We start from the raw sequence: 21,668 nt of genomic DNA, 5'->3' as shown, positions 1-21,668 counted from the left end.
CTGCAAGGAGGGGCAACTGAGGTTTGAGGGGGGAAATGTGGCGCTCCATGGTTTTCTTTCTGGTCCTTGGGACCCTCTCCAAGTCATGTTCTTCACCAGCCCTGCTTTGCATTCTCCTTGAGTGTTTTTCCTGGGCTGGATTGTGCCCTTGAATGATGATATTGCTTCATCCTTGTCTGGATGGAGGATAGAAACTGTGTGGGTGTGCAGAAAGTAGCCTACCGCTAGCTGACCACCACTGACATGTGGCTCCAGAAGGTGATCCAGAAGGGAAGGTGGCCCTCAGGCTGTAAAAGGTTCCCGTCCCTTACACTTGTGGTTCCCACTGCTGGATCAAAAGCCATTCTTTGAGCCTAAGGACTCCAGTTGGAGCCCACACATGATCTGTTTATTCACAATGCACAATATGCCCCTCCCTGCTCCAAGAGTAGCCCATCTAATCCAGACCACAGCAAACACGGTGCAGTGTGCCAGATGATGTGAAGCCTTCTGGCAAAACTTGAGTACTCTCTTTCATGCCTCATTACGTTATGTCCACTAGAGGTCACAGTTAGAGCCATTTTCATCTGTTAATTTAAGAGTGGTGTGTGGTTTGCATGTGTACTTTTGTGTGTGTGTGTGTGTGTGTGTGTGTCTGTCGATGGGATGGGGAACACTGTGCTCAAGGTTTCCAATTTTATTTTATTTCCTGATCCAGATCCTGAGCAGTTAGCAAGTCTTGCCTGCTGCATTCAGGAGATTGAAAAGCACATTTTAATGTTGTTGGTAGTTTAGCTCTGTGCATTATGGGGTGTTGATGCTTTCTTTCATTCAAGGTTACGGCCGGCACAAAACATTTTGCTGCATTAATGCCTCAGGGTTCTGTAATCAGGCTGAAGAATGACAGATGGACAGTCACTGTGGAGTCGAACGAGCATAACAGTATTTTTTTCCCCATCTCGTAAGATTCAAAACTGTTAAAACAGCCAGTTAATGAACAATTTCAAAAATTGGCAAACGATTAAAACATCCCCTAATGACCCAATTCAGGTTTTTTAAAAATATCTTTTATTTGATTTTACTTATACAAAGTTATAACAATACAACCATACAAATCAATAGCTAAGAGATTCCTCTGGACTGCCCACCTCCCCCCCCCTCTGTATGGGTCCCATTATCAAACTTTTCCTGCTGCATCTTTTTCAATAATCCATGTTTTATATAACTCAATTGTCTCCAAAGTTCTTGCTATGTTACAAGTGTTATTGCAATCCTGCTAGTGTTTTCATCTGCTTACAATGGTCTCCAAGATAAATTATAAATTTCCCAAATTCTTTGTTGAATTTTTGGTCTCCTTGGTTCCTGAGCTTTCCAGTCAGTTTTGCCATTTCAGCATAATCCAACAGTTTAACTTGCCATTCCTCTCTGGTAGGGGCTTTGTCTTCTTTCCTTCTCTGGGCTAATAGCATCCTTGCGGTTGTCGTTGCATACATAAAAAGTCCTTTCTGCTCCCTTGGAATATCTGCACCTACAATTCCTTGTAAAAAAAGCCTCTGGTTTTTTTTTTTAAATAAAGGTTAATTTAAACATTTTTTCCATTCATTATATATCATTTCCCAGAATGCTTTTATTATCTTACAAGACTACCACATGTAATAAAAGGTGCCTTCTTTTTCTTTGCATTTCCAGCAGGTATTTGTACCTGTCTTATACAGTTTCGCTAACTTACTGGGAGTCAGATACACAATGACCAAATTCAAATCAGATCCAGCATGGCCTACTGACCAGCAATGATTTGAACTGGGTTGCCGTGGGTTGTTTTAATTGTTCATCAATTATTGTAAGTGCCCATTAATTATGTAGTTGTGCTAACTGCTTTTTAAATCTCGAGATAAAGAAATGATATATTGTTTGTTAAGCTCCAGAGTGATTGCCAATATACCCCTCATCCTGAGCCCAGAATATTGAGGCAAGGCCATAGCTTAGAGGGAGAACACATGCTTTCCATACAGAAGGTCCCAGGGCACCTGTAGTCTGTGTTCTGCTCTATGCATCACCCTGCGTGGCCTTGGAGACAAGGGGGAAGGGGAGCTTGTTGCAATAGGAGAGACAGACTCTTGGGATTCTTCTGCAGTCTCTTGCCCCCCCCCCCTCTGCTTCAGCCTCTGAGTCTGAACTACGTCCTGCCACAGGCTCTCCTTGCTCACTGAATCCCGTTGCCTCTTCAGCATCCAACAACTCCCACTACTCTTCTCCCTCTAACCTCTCTTTGGTATCCCGCCACCAATCCCCTGTCTCTGACCTTCCTCCCCTGGGGTGTCCCTCGGGAGTTCCCCAGCTGCTGCCTCCCATCCGCTCCTCATCATCCAACGAAGGGGAATCAGTGGGGGGACACTCAGGAGGAACACCCAGAGCAGGGCTGCTGATCCTCTTACACGCCATCCAATTCTGCCAAAGGGTAGGGCCGGCCCTGTTCAAGGTAATGTGCATGTGTACTTCGCACATTCAGCAACAAATACCATGTGGGTTAAAGCTCATTTTCAAAAAGCTATAAATCGCACCTGCTGTCACTCATGACAGTTGATCATCCAGCTATCTCTAACTCAATGTTCAGCTATTTATCTTGATTTTTTCCATTTAGTCCATCTCTACTGATTCATAAATCTCACAGATAGCACGGCAATCTTCACATTTGGCTGCCTATGCAGGGGGCCCTTGAGGAGAGCCTTGGCAGGACTTTTTGCACAGTCATTGCACTCACCAACCCTGTATATTGTAAATTTCAGGTACACACTGTCCGGAGCTGCAGGTCTTAAAAATGTGATTATGGCAATACCTTCATCAGGCCAGCCAAAATATCACAAAATAGCTTTTGAGTTCTCCAGAACTCTCCATGAGACGAGAAGCTAAACACTGTAATGGGGAGCAGGAAGGGAAAATGCTGCCTGACAACGATCCTTCCACTTCAGGGAACAGAACAATAATGAGAGGAAATGCTTATCACAGAGCTGAGGAGTCTCAGACCCAGGGGCCATATGCAGTTCTCCAGCCTTCTCCATATGGCCCTTGGAACCCTCTCTAGGCCACACCTCCTCCCTGTAAGCCACACCCACCACTAGCCCTGCTTTGTGTTTTTGCCTGTCTGGAATGCATATTTGAACTCTGATAATGCCTATTACTTTTCTGCATGGAGGACACAGAGGGGTGTGCAGATGTGTGTAGAAGCCAGCCTACTGCATGAAGGTAAGATTTACATTAATTACAATAGCTCAGTTGGCATGGTGCTGATTGCGCCAAGGTTGCAGGTTCGATCCCCGGATGGGGCAGCTGCATATTCCTGCCTTGCAGGGAATTAGATGATCCTCAGGGTCTCTTCCAATTCTATTATTTTATTATTCTGCCCACTTTTGCCTCTGGCCCTCATGCAACTCTGGCATGTGGCCCTTGGGGTGGAAAAGGTTTCCCTGCTCCTGGCCTAATGGATATAGTGCTAATGATGGATGGCATTTAGGATTCGCTTTGATTTTCAGTGGGGGGGGGGACAGCGGTTAATGACTCTCCTCCTGCACTTCTAGGGAGGAAAGTATTAGAATGTGTGAATGAAAAGCACATTGCTTACCAGGTAAATCAAGGGATGTGCTCGGGTCTCCTAACACAGGGATCTTAAGATAGAACTGCAGCTCTTTTAGATTGCTCATTATTATGCTGTTTAGCCTACACATACAGTGGATGCTTGGGTTGTGAAGATGATCCGTGTGGGATACATGTTCGCAACCCGCAGCTTTCGCAACCTGTGTCTGCGATTTGGCGCTTCTGCACATGCACAACCGTCAAAACACGGAAGTAACCTGTTCCGGTACTTCCGGGTTTCAGCGGTCCACAAGCCGAAAAAACGCAACCTGAAGCGGCTGTAACCCGAGGTATGACTGTAAAGGTTTTTCATTACCTAGTGGGTGGCATTCTCTTTAAACTGTAACAAACTTCAGCCAATGTAAATGCCACAATACAGTGGTACCTCGGGTTACATACACTTCAGGTTACATACGCTTCAGGTTACAGACTCCACTAACCCAGAAATAGTGCTTCAGGTTAAGAACTTTGCTTCAGGATAAGAACAGAAATCGTGCTCTGGCAGCGCGGCGGCAGCAGGAGGCCCCATTAGCTAAAGTGGTGCTTCAGGTTAAGAACGGACCTCCGGAACGAATTAAGTACTTAACCCGAGGTACCACTGTACCCAATATATTGTGGTGAGTGCCAACATCTTTGTAGGCAAAAAAACAGTTCCACTGAGAAACAAAAGAGGTGTCAGTACGCTGGGGGAACCCCAAAGTTTGCAGAAGGACCAAAAAAAATACATAAAAAGGGAACAAAGAGCAGCCTAATAAAGAATGAGCATACTTGAGCCACAGGATATAAGCTAGGGAAGAAAACCAGAGGTTGGAGGTTGGAATGGAGTCTCCTGGAAAATGGAATGGCTGGCTGACTGGCTGGAACCCTGAACAGGACGCTTCTGATAAGAAGCAAGGATACATTACATGTTGTTGTCCATCTACTTCCAATATTTTAATATATTTCTCATTTAACAAGATTTATTTAATTTAAAAAGCAGAGAGAACTCCAAGCTGCTTATGTGAAACAATATAAAGTATTCACAAGAAAATACTGATAAAATCAGCAGACTTTAAAAATAAGGCTTTAAAAATTATAAAAAAATATTGTTAAAATCTAGAGTTTTAAAAACACACACAATTAAATTACTTATCTCAGAAGGCTTGCCTGGACAAATAAGTTTTTAGTAGGCATCAAAACCAATAAAATGAAGATTCCTGCCTAATAGTGAGAGGCTTGCTACCTAACAGAACTGCTAGAATGTTTGAGAATTTCAGAAAAATCTTTGCCTCTTCGGGAAATAAAAGTTTGGTTCAGTTTGTTCAGACAGGGATATATGCAATCATGTTATATGTTTGGGCACTCATAATAATCCCCCAAATCAGTAAAAGTTAGAACTAATAAAGGTTTGACTAAAACTGTGCCAAATACTTCTGGATTAAGTTTAGGACAGGGGTCAGCAAACTTTTTCAGCAGGGGGCCGGTCCACTGTCCCTCAGACCTTGTGGAGGGGCCAGACTATTTTGGGGGGGGGATGAATGAATTCCTATGCCCCACAAATAACACAGAGATGCATTTTAAATAAAAGCACACATTCTGCTCATGTAAAAACCTGCTGATTCCCTGACCATCCTTGGGCTGGATTTAAAAGGCGATTGGGTCAGATCCAGTCCCCAGGCCTTAGTTTGCCTACCTATGGTTTAGGATAACAAGTCATTCCAGTTTGACATAGATAGTCAGGGATATGCCAGTTAACAGACAAAGGCTGAAATGGCCAGACATTAACCCAACAGTGGGAGCCATCAGCCAGGCAGAAGACACAGAGGGAGAAATTGCCAGAATTCCAGTGGGTGACTATGTAACCAGACTGGGGAGTTGCATTTGGCAAAGGTTTGGGGGAAGGAGGAGGAGGAGGAAGTAGTAGGGATTCTGTGAAGGCTGGTGAGGAGAATGGCTGGCTTCTGCCTTTCTCTTCTTGTTGTTATTATTCTTAACTGATATTATCTCTATGCCTTAAACTTATGAGTAAGGAAAATAATGATCCAGGGTGACGCCCGGGTCCTCACTGCTAATGTGAGAGGAATTTTTGAACGGGTACAGGTCATCCCTATGGTGACCCGCCTACTTAGCGGGATGCCTGGGTGTTTTCACCTGCCCGACCCTTCCCTACTGAAATGGTTGAAAAAAAGTTGCTTTCTTTTAATATTTTAGTTGGGTTTCATAGAAGTTAACTCATATACACCCCATACAAAACACATGTTATGTTGTATTCTGTGCGGCTTTCATTGGAAGCAATAAGTTTAGGATATAGCTGCTGCATTTTGTATCAATGGATGTTGGGTTGAGGTGCCCACAGGTACAAATAGCTGCTGAAGACATTATGCATGTTGTTCAAACACACTCTTAGTGCCTTTAGAACTGTTTAAGAGGTACCAAATTTAAAAAAACACACACACAAAAACCCTGATAAATCTCCAATTTTTCATAAACTCAGCAACTCTGTTTCAACTGTTGGAATTCAGAATTTGGATTTAGTATGATTAGACCAACTGGCATTGATATGAATGGCTGGTTTATGTAGTTATTTATGTCTCTTTTGTAAACAAACAAACAAATAAACAAACAAATAACCCCAAATCCACACACCCCAAAACCTCCCCCCCCCAGCTTTCAGGGCATAGTGTTCTGCACCCCATAAATTGAAGGATTCGGCTTGTAAACATGTCAATAAACCATTTTTCATAAAGACACTATAGCCTCCATTGTGTCTTAATTTTCCAAAAGGAATACAAACCCTTGTAAGTGCCAAGATCCCTGGAATCTCTCACACAGCTCTGCAGACATTGAGGTGGCCCAGTAACGATATTTTAACAGGTATCTTTGTGCTCTTTTGGAGTATAAGAAATAATGATATAAGTAGAAGAAAAATGTATAAGAAAAATGAAGTTTTAAGGCCAGCATGGCATCAATAACATTTTGTTCCACATTTGGCTGTTTCTCATGCCACTCCCTTAATGGATGTGGAAATCACAGCATCACTGAGTGGAATAAATCCACCTGAAGGAAAGGTATTCATTATATCTGGTTCTGAGATCAGCCTTAGCCAAATTCCAAATGGTATTTCCAAGACTTTCTAATTCCAGGAAACGCCTCAAGGCTGGTACTAGGTGAAGTCAGCAGCTGAGGGTAGGTGGGAACCTATTGCTTTTCTTACAACAAACTGAGACCCTGCAGCTTACGTTATGCTGTCATAAAAAAGGAAGCTCTCGCAATAAAATGGGTTGTTGAATCTTTCTGCTGGCTCACAATACACACCAACAGAGGGGAAGGGAGAATAAAGCAATACAATAAAAAAAATCTAGATTGCTTTCCACCCTGAGGAGATTTATTTTACTTTTACCCTGTACTTATTCCAAGAAACTCAGGACCCCTGAAATATGTGTTTGTAGTCCGCCCCCCCCCATTATTTTGAGTGTAAAATTGTAAACTGAATTTTGTACCTTATGGTGATAGGGGGAAGGTGGGAGGGAATCAAATAATAACTTTATCATCACAATAAGCCTTTGAGGTAGTTTCAGCTGGAAGGTGGGGAGTAGCCTAAAGTTATCTATTAAACTGAGTGAGAATTTGAACCTGGATCTCCTCAGGCCCTTGCCCTGCAGTTCCCAACATGTCACCCAATACAAGGATTTATGAGCTGTCTTCCACAGAGTCTCTGAGATTTCTGTAGGAATATTATTACTGACATCCTGCACCCATTTTTTATCATATAATCTCTAACATGTTCAGATTTGCAACCATATTTCAGTAACATGATAAATTCTAGATAATCTGCGCTTTGCTTTTTAAAAAAAGCAAATAATGTTAATTAAGGTTCAGTTTCATGCTGTCTCTCCTTGCTTCTTCCTCTCCTTACCATTTTCTTCCACTTGCTTCCCCACTCACGCGTTCTTGCCTTCCTTTCCTTTGTTTATTTTCACCAGCCTCCCACTAGTCCTGACCCAGCTGAGTTGTGCATGCAGCTGCCAGAGTGGTGCATGCTCTGGTCTCTGGTTATCTCCCACTTAGACTACTGCAATGCACTCTACGTGGGGCTACCTTTGAAGGTGACCCGGAAACCACAACTAATCCAAAACGTGGCAGCTAGACTGGTGATTGGGAGTAGCTGTCGAGAACACATAACACCGGTCTTGAAAGACCTACATTGGCTCCCAGCACGTTTCTGAGCACAATTCAAAGTGTTGGTGCTGACCTTTAAAGCCCTAAACGGCCTCGGTCCAGTATATTTGAAGGAGCATTTCCACCCCCATCGTTCTACCCGGACACTGAGGTCCAGCACCGAGGGCCTTCTGGTGGTTCCCTCACTGCAAGAAGCCAAGTTACAGGGAACCAGGCAGAGGGCCTTCTTGGTAGTGGTGCCCTCCCCATGGAACACACTCCCACCAGATGTCAAAGAGAACAACAACTACCAGACTTTTAGAAGAAGACATCTGAAGGCATCTGAAGGCAGCCCTGTTTAGGGAAGCTTTTAATGTTTGATGTATTACAGTATTTTAATATTTTTTTGGAAGCTGCCCAGAGTGGCTGGGGAAGCCCAGCCAGATGGGCGGGGTATAAATAAATTATTATTATTATTATTATTATTATTATTATTATTATTATTATTATTCTCTGTCTACGTGTGGCTTGAGGCTTCTTCAGCTTCATCCTGCCTCCCCGTTTCCAGGCCGTCAGGCTCAACTTCCAGTCAGGCCACAGTAAAAAGAAAATGCAGAGGGGTATAGAAAACACCACCTCTGCCTCCCACTATTTCCATATTTATTGGCATATGCAGTCCATGGGATCCCAGGGCAGGTTATAGACAGCTCCATACTATTCAACCATGCAATACATAAACATTGAACTGGGGGGTTATTCTGATCTCACCTTCTACCCCTCCCCAAAGACATGTTCAGAAAGGTGTGTTGATCTGATGTAGAAATGCATGCAATGATGAAACCAGGTGCATTTCAGAGGGGATGCGTTCCACAATCTGGGGACCAACACAGAAAAGGTCCTCTCATATACTGCCACCCCACAAAATTCACAGGGCAGCAGAACTGCCAGCAGTTCCCTTCCCCAGAGGACTTGATGGACACCCAGGCAGGACTGTATGCAAGGAGATGCTCCTTCAGATATTTGGAGCGCAAGTCATTTAGGGCTTTGCATATCAATGTGAGCACCTTGAACTGGGCTAGGAGGCACACTGCAGGTCTTTGGTGTAATATATGCCTGGCCACTAGTGGCTGCCAGCACCATGACTGCCGCATTCTGCACCAATTACAGCCTCCAAACCGTCTTCAAGGGCAGCCCCACATAGAGCATACTACAGTAGCCCAGTCTTGAAGTTACCAGAGCATGGATCACTGCATTCAGGCTATCTCTGTCCTGGATTTTGGCATTACTACCATCATAAGCAAAACAAACACATTGTCAAGAGATAAGTAGCGTGATAGGAGGAATTTCTAAAATATATATACAGTAATTAAGATCAACTTGCTTTCCCTCAAATTTTAAAAGCATATCTATAAAGAAAAAGAGCTGTAAACTAAACATAACATCATTAATCTTCACCAGGTTTACCTCTGCAAATTTTTCCTTTAGCGTTTGGGCAGTCATTGCAAACCTGGTTAGGCTGTTGCAAATGAGACATTTGAAACATGATTCTGGCCTGATCGTTGGCATCAGGCATATTCCTTACCCTGAGCAAAATAAATGTGTTTCTCGTTTCAGAATATAAAGGACAATGCAATCAATAAAGACTCAAGTCTTCTACTATGAGGGTAGAAGAGTTGCTGTTCTGCTGGGATTTTAACAGTAACGCACCTCCAAATACAGCATAGTTTGAAATCTCAGTGCCATAAATTCCTTGAAAAGAACACGCTGCTAACTCATATATAGTTCTCAGAAGCACGTGATACCTTTAGAAGGCACAAACAAACAAAAAAATACATGTCCAGAATTGTCTCAAGTCAATATCTCATTAAGGATACAGATCCCACAATGTAACAACATATTTACAAGCCTGATCAGGAACCCGCACCTTAAGGACTTGAGGGTATTAAACCCAATACTAACACTTTTTCTTTCTTCTTTTTGTGCAGTGGTGGAAATGTGAGCATGAGCATCTGAATCCAGATTTCTGGAAGGGCAGATATGATCCGCTGCCTTAACGTTTACATGAAGAAATGGCGCTATGCTGAAGTTTTTTTGTTCTTACTTGACCCATTGTCTCATTATTGATTCTGTAGAGTTTTAAGTGCATTCAGGAGTTTAATTTAAGAACGTAAGAGCCTACTTGATCACATCAATGGCCCAGCTAGTCCAGCATCTTGTTCTGACAGTGGCCAAACAGATACATGTGGGAAGCACTCAAGGATGCCAAGGTCCCTGAGTGAGTTCTGTGACGGAGCAGGGATCTGAATCCTGCTCTCCCAGGTCATAGTCCATCACTCTAACCATTACACCACCCTGGCTCCCTTGAGAGAAGCTTAAAATATGCTAATTTTTAAAATAAGATAAAAATCAATTAATGTGACATAGTTGTTTGAATGAATATAGCCTGTCAGCTTCCCTCCACCCTTTCTTCTTTAATGCACGTTGAGCTTGTAAAACATCTGGGCGGCTGGATAGGTTTCAACAGAGCCAAGCAACATCGTTACATCTTTAGTGCAATGTGTTCCTGCCAAAATCAATTCACTATATTGCATTTCTGGCTTCCTTTGATCTTCCTTTGATGTAACATTTTTTCCGTCAGCTCTACTCCCGTTCTAGAAGAAACAAACTTCTGATTAACAACAATAACAGGAGAATGGTTATTCATTCATTCATTCATTCATTCATTCATTTAAAACCTGCTTTCGGCAAAACCCTCCTTGTAGAAAGCATCCGAGCTTCTTCTTCCTCCTGGACACCAACCGTCATACTATTCGGCACTTCAAGTTATGCAGCAGGTGAAAACTGCTGCAAGCAATATGTGTGACATCCACCTCCTTCAAATGTCTCATCTGCATCAATATCAAAGGCAAATAACTCAAGTGACCAGTCTATTTACATAGTCGGCCTGTACCTGTGGATAAAAGTTTCATACAATACGAACCTGTAGGTGCAGTGGTGCCCTTCAGAACTTTCCCTGACCCTGCCCTTTCCCTGACCCTGGTCACCCCTTCCTCTTGAAAAGTACATAGAGTTGAAGGAGGAAGCTGGAAGAGTGACAGTCTCTCCCACTTCCTCTTAATGTGCTTCTCAAGGCAGCTGGATCTGACTTCCACCCAAATTGTCTGGAAAAGCGAAATGTACACCCTGTCAGTATGCCTTTCAGCTGATGTGCAGCGACTGGGCTGAATAACTGGTTCTGCCCCGACTGGGCTAGACGACTGGAGCACTTTCAGACACCTTCCAATCCTGGAAAACAGAAAAACTGGACCCACAACTGTGCATTGTGAGCACCAGACTCATGCAGAGTATAAATAACACGGAAGCTAGATGTGAAGCATAACTCCTTTTATTTCTAATAGCTACTACAAACTAAAGAACTACTGGCTTGCATGAGTGTTACAGCTCCCACTCTGCCATCTAGTCACAACATAGATAAGACTCTCTTCACACACAGAGTCAGGTGGTCAGTCAGGAGCGGAAGAGTAGAAGAGCAGTTTCCGCCCCCTCCTTTCTCAGAACATCAGATCAGGAGATTCTTGCAATGGGTGGGGGTGAAAATATCAACACACCCTTTCTCTCTCCCTGTCTCTTGGTAGGGGTGGGGAAGGAGCTGATCCAGGGAAGTTTGTGGGCAGAGGGAGCCAACTCTTTGGCTGCTAGCTTCTGAATACAGTGGTACCTCGGGTTGCGAACTTAATTCGTTCTGAAGGTCTGTTCTTAACCCAAAACCGTTCTTAACCTGAGGAACGCTTTCGCTAATGGGGCCTGAAGGTCTGTTCTTAACCCAAAACCGTTCTTAACCTGAGGAACGCTTTCGCTAATGGGGCCTCCCTCCCACTGCTGCCGCACCAACGCCGCGCGATTTTCATTCTCATCCTTGGGCAAAGTTTGTAACCCAAGGTACTACTTCCAGGTTAGCGGAGTTTGTTACCCAAAGCCTTTGTAACCCAAGGTACCACTGTACACCTTTAGAAGTTGCTTGGGATTATTCTTTTCAAACACTCCCCAGTGCCACTGAAGTAAAAGACCCATGGTCCTGATGAGAAAGTAAATTCCCTCCTCTTGGTTCAAACATATCCTCCAACATTTCTCCAATGAAAATAGGGACGTTCTGTTGAGGAAAAGTGGGACATTCCGGGATCAAATCAGAAACCAGGATGGCTTCTGAAAACCCAGGACTGTCCCTGGAAAATGGGGACACTTGGAGGATCTGTAAAAAGTGAAAGCACACACATGCGCTTTCTGCCCTAGGTGCATCAAACCAGGAAGTGGTGGTAGCTCTGCCACTGAAAGGCACGGTAGGAGTTTTCATGATATTATGCATAATCCCCTAACATAAATCCTGGCTGTGCAAATGGCTAAAGAATCCATGGCAGATGACCATCCAACCTCTGTTTAAAATCCTCCATTGAAGGAGAGTCCACCACCTTCCAAGGGAGAGACTGTTCTACTTTCCAACCGCTCTTAATGTAAAAAAGCTCTTCTTAATATTTAGTCAGAATCTCCTTTCTTGTCATTTGAATCCACTGGTTTGGGTTCTAGCCTCTGGAGCAGAAGAAAACAAGCTTGCTCAATCATCCATGTGACAGCCGTTCAGATATTTGAAGATGGTATTATCTCTCCTTTCAGTCTTCTCCAGGCTAAGCATGTTTTCCACCACTCTTGGTTTTCCCCAATCAGCTGAGCAGCACAAAGGTGAGGTTTATAAGGAGATGAAAGTTTTAACTCTGTTGGAGAATATGGAAGGCATGCTGAGGATTATGCAAAATGTCTGGAGAGTGTACAAAATTCAGCATATCTATCATCTATCTATCTATCTATATCTATCTATCTATCTATCTATCTATCTATCTATCTATCTATCTATCATCTATCTATCATCTATCTATCATCTATCTATCATCTATCTATCTATCTATCTATCATCTATCATCTATCTATCATCTATCTATCATCTATCTATCTATCTATCATCTATCTATATCTATCTACCGTATTTTTTGCTCTATAAGACTCACTTTTTCCCTCCTAAAAAGTAAGGGAAAATGTGTGTGCGTCTTATGTTGCGAATGCAGGCTGTGCGGCTATCCCAGAAGCCAGAACAGCAAGAGGGATTGCTGCTTTCACTGCACAGTGATCCCTCTTGCTGTTCTGGCTTCTGAGATTCAGAATATTTTTTTTCTTGTTTTCCTCCTCCAAAAACTAGGTGCGTCTTGTGGTCTGGTGCATCTTATAGAGCGAAAAATACGGTATCTATCTATCATCTATCATCTATCTATCTATCATCTATCTATCTATCTATCTATCTATCTATCTATCTATCATCTATCTAATCTATCATCTATCTATCTATCTATCTATCTATCTATCATCTATCTATCTATATTTATCTATCTATCTATCTATCATCTATCATCTATCATCTATCATCTATCTATCTATCTATCTATCATCTATCTATCTATATTTATCTATCTATCATCTATCTATCTGTCTATCATCTATCTATCTATCATCATCTATCTACCAAAGCTGACTGGAGAATCTGTATATTGCCTGGGAAATATGCACAATTCCCACTTCATGGAAGGATTATGTGCACATTCTCCATGAAGCCCTGTGAATAGGCACAATGGCTGGTTATTATGTACATTAATACTCAATTTGCATACCCCTGAACATGAGAATGCATTGCTCCTCATTTATATCCTTGCCTCCACATCCATCCCAAGTATGATATTCATGAATGTGAATATACTCTTTCCAGGTAAGTTTTGATATGGATGCAAAGTGGTCCAATTAATTGGTAATCAGTAAACTACCTTTACTGTGTTGATGAACTATGCAAGAGTTTCAGAAATGGGATCTCTTTGATAATTAATTCTGTAGCAAATGTTTCTTCCTGATCTTCTTTCTTAGTATTTTTTTAATACACCAAATTTAAAGGTTAATGAGAAATCTGTTCATTAATCTGATTTCTTTTACAAAAGAGTAACTGGAATGATAGCTAAATATTTTGTTAATTTTCCCTTTCACAGTTTGGTTTGAAATGCCATGTGGGGGAGAACATTATCACATGATAATAAATATATTCTTTGCAATGGTGAATACCAAACAGATGTCATTGTGGAGCGCCACTCACCAAAGGGAAATTTAAGTAATCTTACATCATCCTAAAGTATTTCTCCTTCAAGGCCTGAGCTTCCCTAAGATTGAACTGCAGTTAGAATTCAGTTGAGCCACTTCTTATTTTATTGATTTAAAAAGGGATGGCAAACCTATGGCCCTCCAGACACTGGTGCTGATGAATTATTATTTGTTTATTTGTTTGTTTGTACCGCACCCATCTGACTGGGTTGCCCCAGCCACCATTGGTCATACTGGCTAGAGCTAGAAATCATCCAATTGGTAAATTGATTAGTGTCACCTTGTTTAAAAGAAGATTGCCTTGGAGAACGTCGTCTTACAAAGATTCCCTTCACAGACCTACAGTTCCCAGAGTTCCTTAGGAAAAGGGACTCATAGTTCAATCACTCTGGGAACTGCAGCTGAGGGCAGGGAATAGGGGTCTCCTAAAAACTCTCAGTGCCCCTAACAAACTACTGCTCCCAGAATTCTTTGGAGGAAGCCATGACAGTTTAAAGTGTTATGATACTGCTTTAAATGTGTGTTTTGAAAGTGCCCTCATATTGGAGAGACCCAATTTCAAAGGCCAACTCATTGGCCGATTTGGGGGCAGGCCCTTGGCCTAACCCACATGACAGGCTTGTTGTGATGATAAAATATGGGAGTGTGGGAGAAGCTATGCGCACTGCCTTGAACTCAGTAGAAAGTTGAAATATAAATGTAAGAAATAGTTAGGTCATGTGCTTCGCTTTAGTGCAGGTATGAAGAACATTTGGTCCTCCAGATGTTGCTGACCTACAACTCCCATCATCCTTGGCCATTGGCTATGCTTGTTGGGGCTGGTGATAATTGTATTTCTGCAACATCTGGAGGTTGAAAAGCTCTCATGGTCGCTTTAGGACAGGCTTTCTCAACCTCAGCCCTCCAGATGTTTTTGACCTACAATTCCCATGATCCCTAGCTAGCAGGACCAGTGGTCAGGGATGATGGGAATTGTAGTCTCAAAACATCTGAAGGGCCGAGTTTGAGGAAGCCTGCTGTAGGACTTAGCCACAAAGAGAGGCACACACACACACACAGAGAGAGAGAGAGAGAGAGAGAGAGAGAGAGAGAGAGAGAGAGAGACTTGAATCCAGTGCCATTTTGAGGGGTGACTCACAACTTACCACCTTCTCCCCCTACACAGGCTTGGTTTTCCAGGCACCATGCCCGAAAATGTGAAATTGCAGCACGACAATAGATTGTGGTCCTGAAGAAAAAAGTTTTCTTCGGGGGGGGGGCTTGTACTGCAAGATTGCGTGAGATCATGGCAACCAAAATGGCCGCCGCTCTCTCACGATAAAAAACGGGATGTCCTGGTTTTTCTGGGACACTTGCGGGGTATGGGTTAAGCTCTTCTCTCACTGACCACAAGCTTTCTGGAAAGAGCTTAGCTCAGAGTGTGCAAGCTGCCGCCACAGCAAAAATAACCAAGAAGAAGCAAAGTGGTTGCAAATTTCGCTTCAAAACCCTGTGTACTCCTGTGGTCATAAGTCATAGTGTGGTTTAGTGTGGAATGCGGACCCTCCTATCTATCTAGGGGGAACATTTAACAAAACAGAGGCAGGTGAGATTAATATGTGCACCGCTCACATATTTTCAGCATTCATTGATGCTGGTTTGTAGATAGAAAAGGCAAACATTTGCTGTAGACATAATACCATTGATTATGACAGGGTGATACCTGTTTATGACAGTGATAAATGAGGCTTCAAAAGCCACCCAACCTTGTCTGGCTAAAAGGTCTCCTATAATGAAGGGATAATTTGCTGTTGTCATGACACCAAACGGGCTTTGAAAATTACCAGCGGCATAATTAAGCAAACTTTTACTTGTAGGTCGATTTTTTTAATTAAATAAAAATAAAAATCTCCCTACAGATAAAAGTGCTTTAAAGTTATTCTTTCTTCTTTTGAGGACAGGGGAGATAAACTCCGCAGCTGAGATAATAATCAGCATTTATCGTCGGCAGGCCGGGAGATGTACTGTTTGACAGATGTGGCAAGTCTCCTGGTATATGAGCCAGCAGCTGCATGCTTGATCAACAAAATACACATTAATTTTGCACTTGTGGAACTGGAAAAAGTAAACTAAACAGGTTAGTAATTTTTCTTGCATCAGCACAGTGTACTTAGGTGTGTGTTCAAAAGCACTTTTTTTGCAGATATTGGACAGGAAGAAAGGAAAATTTAACTAATTCTCCCAAAATTAAACAATAAGCAAAGCTTCTCCACTTATCATTCTCTGTACAGTCAGATACACTAGAGGACAAGGTTCATATACATGCTAGTATCAGCATCCTATACAAAATTTAGAGTACTTTGCTGTGACAATGCCTACAGACACACACACACACACACACACACACACACACAGCAGGAGCATCGAGCTGCCAGTTAATTTTCCCACAAGGATGGTGTGTGTAAAGTTAAAAAGGTAAAGGACCCCTGGATGGTTAAGTCCAGTCAAAGGTGACTATGGGGTGCGGCACTCATCTTGCTCCAGGCCGAGGGAGCTGGCATTTGTCCACAGACAGCTTTCCAGGTCATGTGGCCAGCATGACTAAACCGCTTCTGGCGCAACAGGGTACCGTGACGAGTGCCAGAGTGCATGAAAACGCTGTTTACATTCCTGCCGCTGCAGCACCTATTTATCTACTTGCACTGGTGTGCTTTCAAACTGCTAGGTTCTATAGCAGTTTGCATTTTAAAAAACAATCTAAGCAAATAAGTGAATTATTTTAAATCTCTTATAGGTAAGATTATTCAGTTTATAGGATATATATGTTTCTCTATCTCTTTAGGCTTACATACCTATTTTATCCATTCTTAAGGAAATCAGCCCTGAGTGCTCACTGGAAGGACAGATCATGAAGCTGAGGCTCCAATACTTTGGCCACCTCATGAGAAGAGAAGACTCCCTGGAAAAGACCCTGATGTTGGGAAAGATGGAGGGCACAAGGGGACGACAGAGGGCGAGATGGTTGGATAATGTTCTCGAAGCTACCAGCATGAGTTTGACCAAACTGCGGGAGGAAGTGGAAGACAGGAGTGCCTGGTGTGCTCTGGTCCATGGGGTCACGAAGAGTCGGACACGACTAAACGACTAAACAACAACAACAACACCTATTTTAAAGCATCAGCTAGAACACTTATATTATATATAATGAAAATAAATACAAAATAGAACCAAAATCCACATTTAAAACAGCAAAATTAACAGAATAACTCTCACTCTTATTCTCTTGAGCATTCTCTTAAATATTAGAAAGACATTTCAAATGCAAATCGACACATCCAAAGCATCATTAGCTTAACTGAGATGGCTGCACCCATGTTCTCTCCCCCACAGAAACATCTCCCAAACACATCCTTAGCAATCTTTCACGTACACATTTTTTTCTGCCCGTAACACAGCTCATCGCCAACCATTTGTCTCTAATTAATTAATACCCGTGGGACTAGTAAGTAGACCCAGCAGTTGGGCATTTGCAAACCATGCCCCCTCCCCACTCTCCAGAGTTACTCTTGGGATCCATGCCCAAAATTCAGCCCATGGGAATTGTGTAGGAAAGGCGGTTACTCAGATAGCAAGCACAAGCCTGCAGTATCTAGAACAGGCTTGACCAGAAAAAAATATTACAAGACTAATTCACAATTTAGGCTAGGTAGGAGCTTCGTCAAAGGAGTCTGGCGATGACAGGCCAAAGAACAAGTTGTGAAAGGGTGTGGCAGGAATTGGAAGCTGTGCTTGGAAGGGCTGGATCCGGCGTTTTCTTTGTAGCTTCCGCCTTCTCACTCAACATGTGGGCTCCCAGTTTTCCCAGGTTCAGAAGGAATAACACCGGCTGGCTGCTTTTTTGCCAGCCTAGAATACTATGCTGCCTGAGGTAAAACACAGGAAGGTGCCTCATTCAGAAGGTTGGTCCATCTAGCTTGATGTTGTCTATACAAACTGAAAGCAGATCTCTATGGTTTCAGAACAGGGGTTTGTCCCAGCCACACCTGGAGGTTGAATGTGGGAGTATCACATGCAGAACATGTCCCCAAATAGCACTACTGTACTTTTCAAAGCAAACAGCAGCACTCAGGGCTGGTCAGTGTATTTATTGTGGCACCTGGGGCCGAAAACCTCATGCCTTTCCCCATCCCTGGGAGTAAAAAATTAATAATAAGCAACTTAACTATTTCCAGCCTTTTCCTGACAGAAGCCTGAGAGGGCCACTCATTCTGCCCAATGGTAGGGTTGGCGTGATCTCTCCATATGGTCTACTAGTTTCAGGAATTTAGTAGTTTCTAGCACCCACAAACTCATAACACTGCTTTCTCTTGCCTGTCCTGAAACTTCCAGCACCCAGCTTCTTTCCATGACCTAGAGCAGTAGGAGAGAGGGAGAAAAACCACTCCCTATCCACCTTCTCCACACCTTGCCTAAGATTATATACAGATTATATACACATACTCAGGACAAAAGGGAGAAATGAGCTAAGGAAGGCACGTTTGGCAAATCTTCACCATGATAAAAATCCCGCCCAGAAACCTATGTCCCCAGAGTGAAAGGATCTGCGAATCTAGAATTGGCCTCCACAGTCAGTTACAGACACATCATTGATACCATATTCATGGAAGACAATCTTACTCGGCTATGAGTGATCACAAGAGAAGAAGAAAGTAATATTTCCTTTGTTTGTAAAATCACAATCTGAGTTTAAGAGGATGCGAGGCAGCAGATCCACCAAATGCTCAGAGGAACCAAAGCACTGCTTTCAGTCTGTCTTTCTCTTCCCATTACAGCCTGCTTAAACTGCCATTTCTTACAAGCTCAGGTCCCCTGACCTCATCTCTGCAGGTGAATGGCCCATTCAGGAAGCATCAGTACCCATTAAGGAACATTAAGGCTCTTTTGTGTCCTAGCCCTGACTCCCATCTGGAATCACTTAAGGTAAAACCATAGTAATACAGAGCCATTCACTGTAATTAGATAGCAAACTTGCAACAATAGCAAGAGGAGGAGAGGAGGGGAGAAGGTGGCTTGTTCTGCAAGTATATTAGCATGGATTTGAAAACTGCTCCTCTGGAACATGTCCAAAGTGCACTTACTAAAAATAGGGATTCAGGAGATTTCCCCAGTGCTGTCACATTATGGTACCCAAAGTAGACACCTCAGAGCTCTTGGTATTTTTGCTGTCATGTTCTTTAACGCTGCAATGTACAGAGGTTGGTATGCCACTGTTGTTTAGCTGTTTAGTCGTGTCCGACTCTTCATGACCCCATGGACCAGAGCACGCCAGGCACTCCTGTCTTCCACTGCCTCCTGCAGTTTGGTCAAACTCATGCTGGTAGCTTCGAGAACACTATCCAACCATCTCGTCCTCTGTCATCCCCTTCTCCTTGTGCCCTCCATGTTTCCCAACATCAGGGTCTTTTCCAGGGAGTCTTCTCTTCTCATGAGGTGGCCAAAGTATTGGAGCCTCAGCTTCACGATCTGTCCTTCCAGTAAGCACTCAGGGCTGATTTCCTTAAGAATGGAGAGGTTTGATCTTGCAGTCAATGGGACTCTCAAGAGTCTCCTCCAGCACCATATACCACTACTTTTGGTATAAATGGTTCCTGGAGTGGAGATGTGAGAATGTGTAATTTTACAAGTACTGCATGCTGGTTTCTTTCTTTCTTTTTCATGGATGTTGCTATTATTATAATATTAGCTACAGCTATTTAAAGCCTAGACATAATTCAACATATATTTTAAACTGTACAATTATAGTTTACTTGTTTCCATTTCAGTACATTTTCAATATATTAATGTGTGTGTGTGTGTGTGTGTCTGTGTGTGTAAATTTTTGACTGATGTTACTGAACCTTGTTACTGAAATCTTTCAACAGAAGGAATCTATTGATTTAATGTATGTGAAAATTGTATTATGTGTGTTGTAAGGAAAAAAACTGCTCCTTTTCCCTTATGGGGTACCCAATAGCCCGTATAGAGTCCTCTTTTTAGGTTCTCTATTGGTATGAGAAAATAGCAGAGGTTAACCAGAGAATATTGAGAAGCAAGTAAGCCTGATCTTTATTAAAGCTGTTGCAACAGGGTGCTCCCTCACAGGCAGGAGAGGAGGACCCAGAGCCATGCATGCAAGGCCTTAAATAGACATATTAAATTGCCCACCCTGGAGTCCAAGACCACCCCCAGAAACATCATATATACATCACAGAAGGAGTGTAGCCCAAGACACCCCCCCCAGATATATCATACCTATATCACAGGAAAGGCGATCTACAGCAGAAATCTAAGTGCGTTGTTTATCTCCTGTCTGCATTATCTGGGTTTTGGCCACTCTTTTGTTATTATAACTACTTAATTCCTGAATCTAGGTCAGTGTTTCCCAACCTTTTTTGGGCAAAGGCACACTTGTTTGATGAAAAAAATCTCGAGGCACACCACCATTACAGCCCCGTGACGTCAGCGCGCAGCGTCACGCCGGGAGGGACGCACGAAAGTGTAACTTTCAATTTTTTTCCCCTCCCCCTTGCCGGGGAACCTCCAAGCTTTGGGGGTGGGGGGGGAGGAGGCAGCAAAGCGAGGGACTGAGGGACTCCTCCAACGACAAGGGTTGGGGAAGAAGAGAAAGGGCTATTCCGCTCCAGTCACGGGAGGGGAATAAGTACTGGCCCAACTGGTGTGCGGTCTTCGGAAAGCGGGGTGCGGGAAGGAAGCCTAGGCTCGGGGTCCACCGACCTCGGCGGAGAAAGGCAACAACCGGAGCCGATGACGAGCCGGCGCGTGCGTGCAGCGGCTGGCCTCAAGCTCGGGAAGCTGCGCGCGGCGATGTTGACGCGGGGCACGCGAGAGCTTGGGGGCGGGGCGGGAGAGAGAGAGAAAGAGTTGGCAGCACCAGGCGCTGTTACTTATTGCGCTGCGGACGCTGCCAGCAACTGCGGTGGTTGTGCGGTGGCCGCCGCCGCAGAACGTCCTCGTCAGTCAGCTGAGCTGCCTGGCGGCGTAGGGAGCCGAGGGGCGGGGCTTCCTTTCTGAAGGAGCTGAGGGTGGGGGTCCTCCGGCGCCTTCGGTGAAACGGCGCCGGCCCAGAGCGCTTCTAGGAGGCTGCCTTTGTGCGCGACGTAAAGCCCTCTTTCCCTCCCTCCAGCCCCGTGTCACATGTGGAAAAGGGGGCTGGATCCAGTGACGCAACTCGGAAAACTGTTAGGGAAGCCAGAGCAGGAAAGTGAGTGGGAGGCGGCGTCGCCGCTTTAACCCACGTTTCCTTTTTGAAAGAGAAACCAGTGTTTCCCAACCTTTTTTGGACTCGCTCGCGGCACACCAGGCAACATCTCGCGGCACACTAGTGTGCCGCGGAACACCGGTTGGGAAACACTGATCTAGGTCACAGGTCACAGGCTCACCCCCTGTTCATATCTTGAATGTGCCCTTAAGACAGGATTTGTGAGGAAACAGACAATGGGGAAGTTTTCAACTTTGACCTTGCAGACAAATATTTGAGGTCATTTGTTCAGGACTTTTTCTATGGGGTTTCAGGCATGTGGTTTATATATACAGTTAGGAACATTTTAGAATATATATATATGTATATGACCTTAAAATTCTTATAACATGTGCATTAATCCTGGTTTTGACCGATAAAGCTTTATGCAACTTGGGACCCAAATACCTCAAGGACTGTTTCTCTCCATGCAAACTTACCTGGATGTTGTATTTGTCAT

The 21,668-nt window shown here is 43.5% G+C and overlaps 1 long non-coding RNA gene across 1 annotated transcript in view; it reads left to right on the top strand.

The window, feature by feature from the left end:
* Nucleotides 1-21,113, top strand: part of LOC309366030 — a 115,198-nt gene extending 94,085 nt beyond the window's left edge. Inside the window, exon 2 of the long non-coding RNA XR_014166421.1 lies at nucleotides 20,669-21,113. This is a non-coding gene — a long non-coding RNA (uncharacterized lncRNA). The remainder of the gene's footprint in view (nucleotides 1-20,668) is intronic.
* The last annotated feature ends 555 nt before the right edge of the window (nucleotides 21,114-21,668 follow it).

This window comes from Podarcis melisellensis, assembly GCF_964234715.1.
Source record: "Podarcis melisellensis genome assembly, chromosome: 3".
Lineage (NCBI taxonomy): Eukaryota > Metazoa > Chordata > Lepidosauria > Squamata > Lacertidae > Podarcis > Podarcis melisellensis.
The sequence above is the reverse complement of the archived record's forward strand: the minus strand, read 5'-3'. Positions and strand labels throughout refer to the sequence as shown.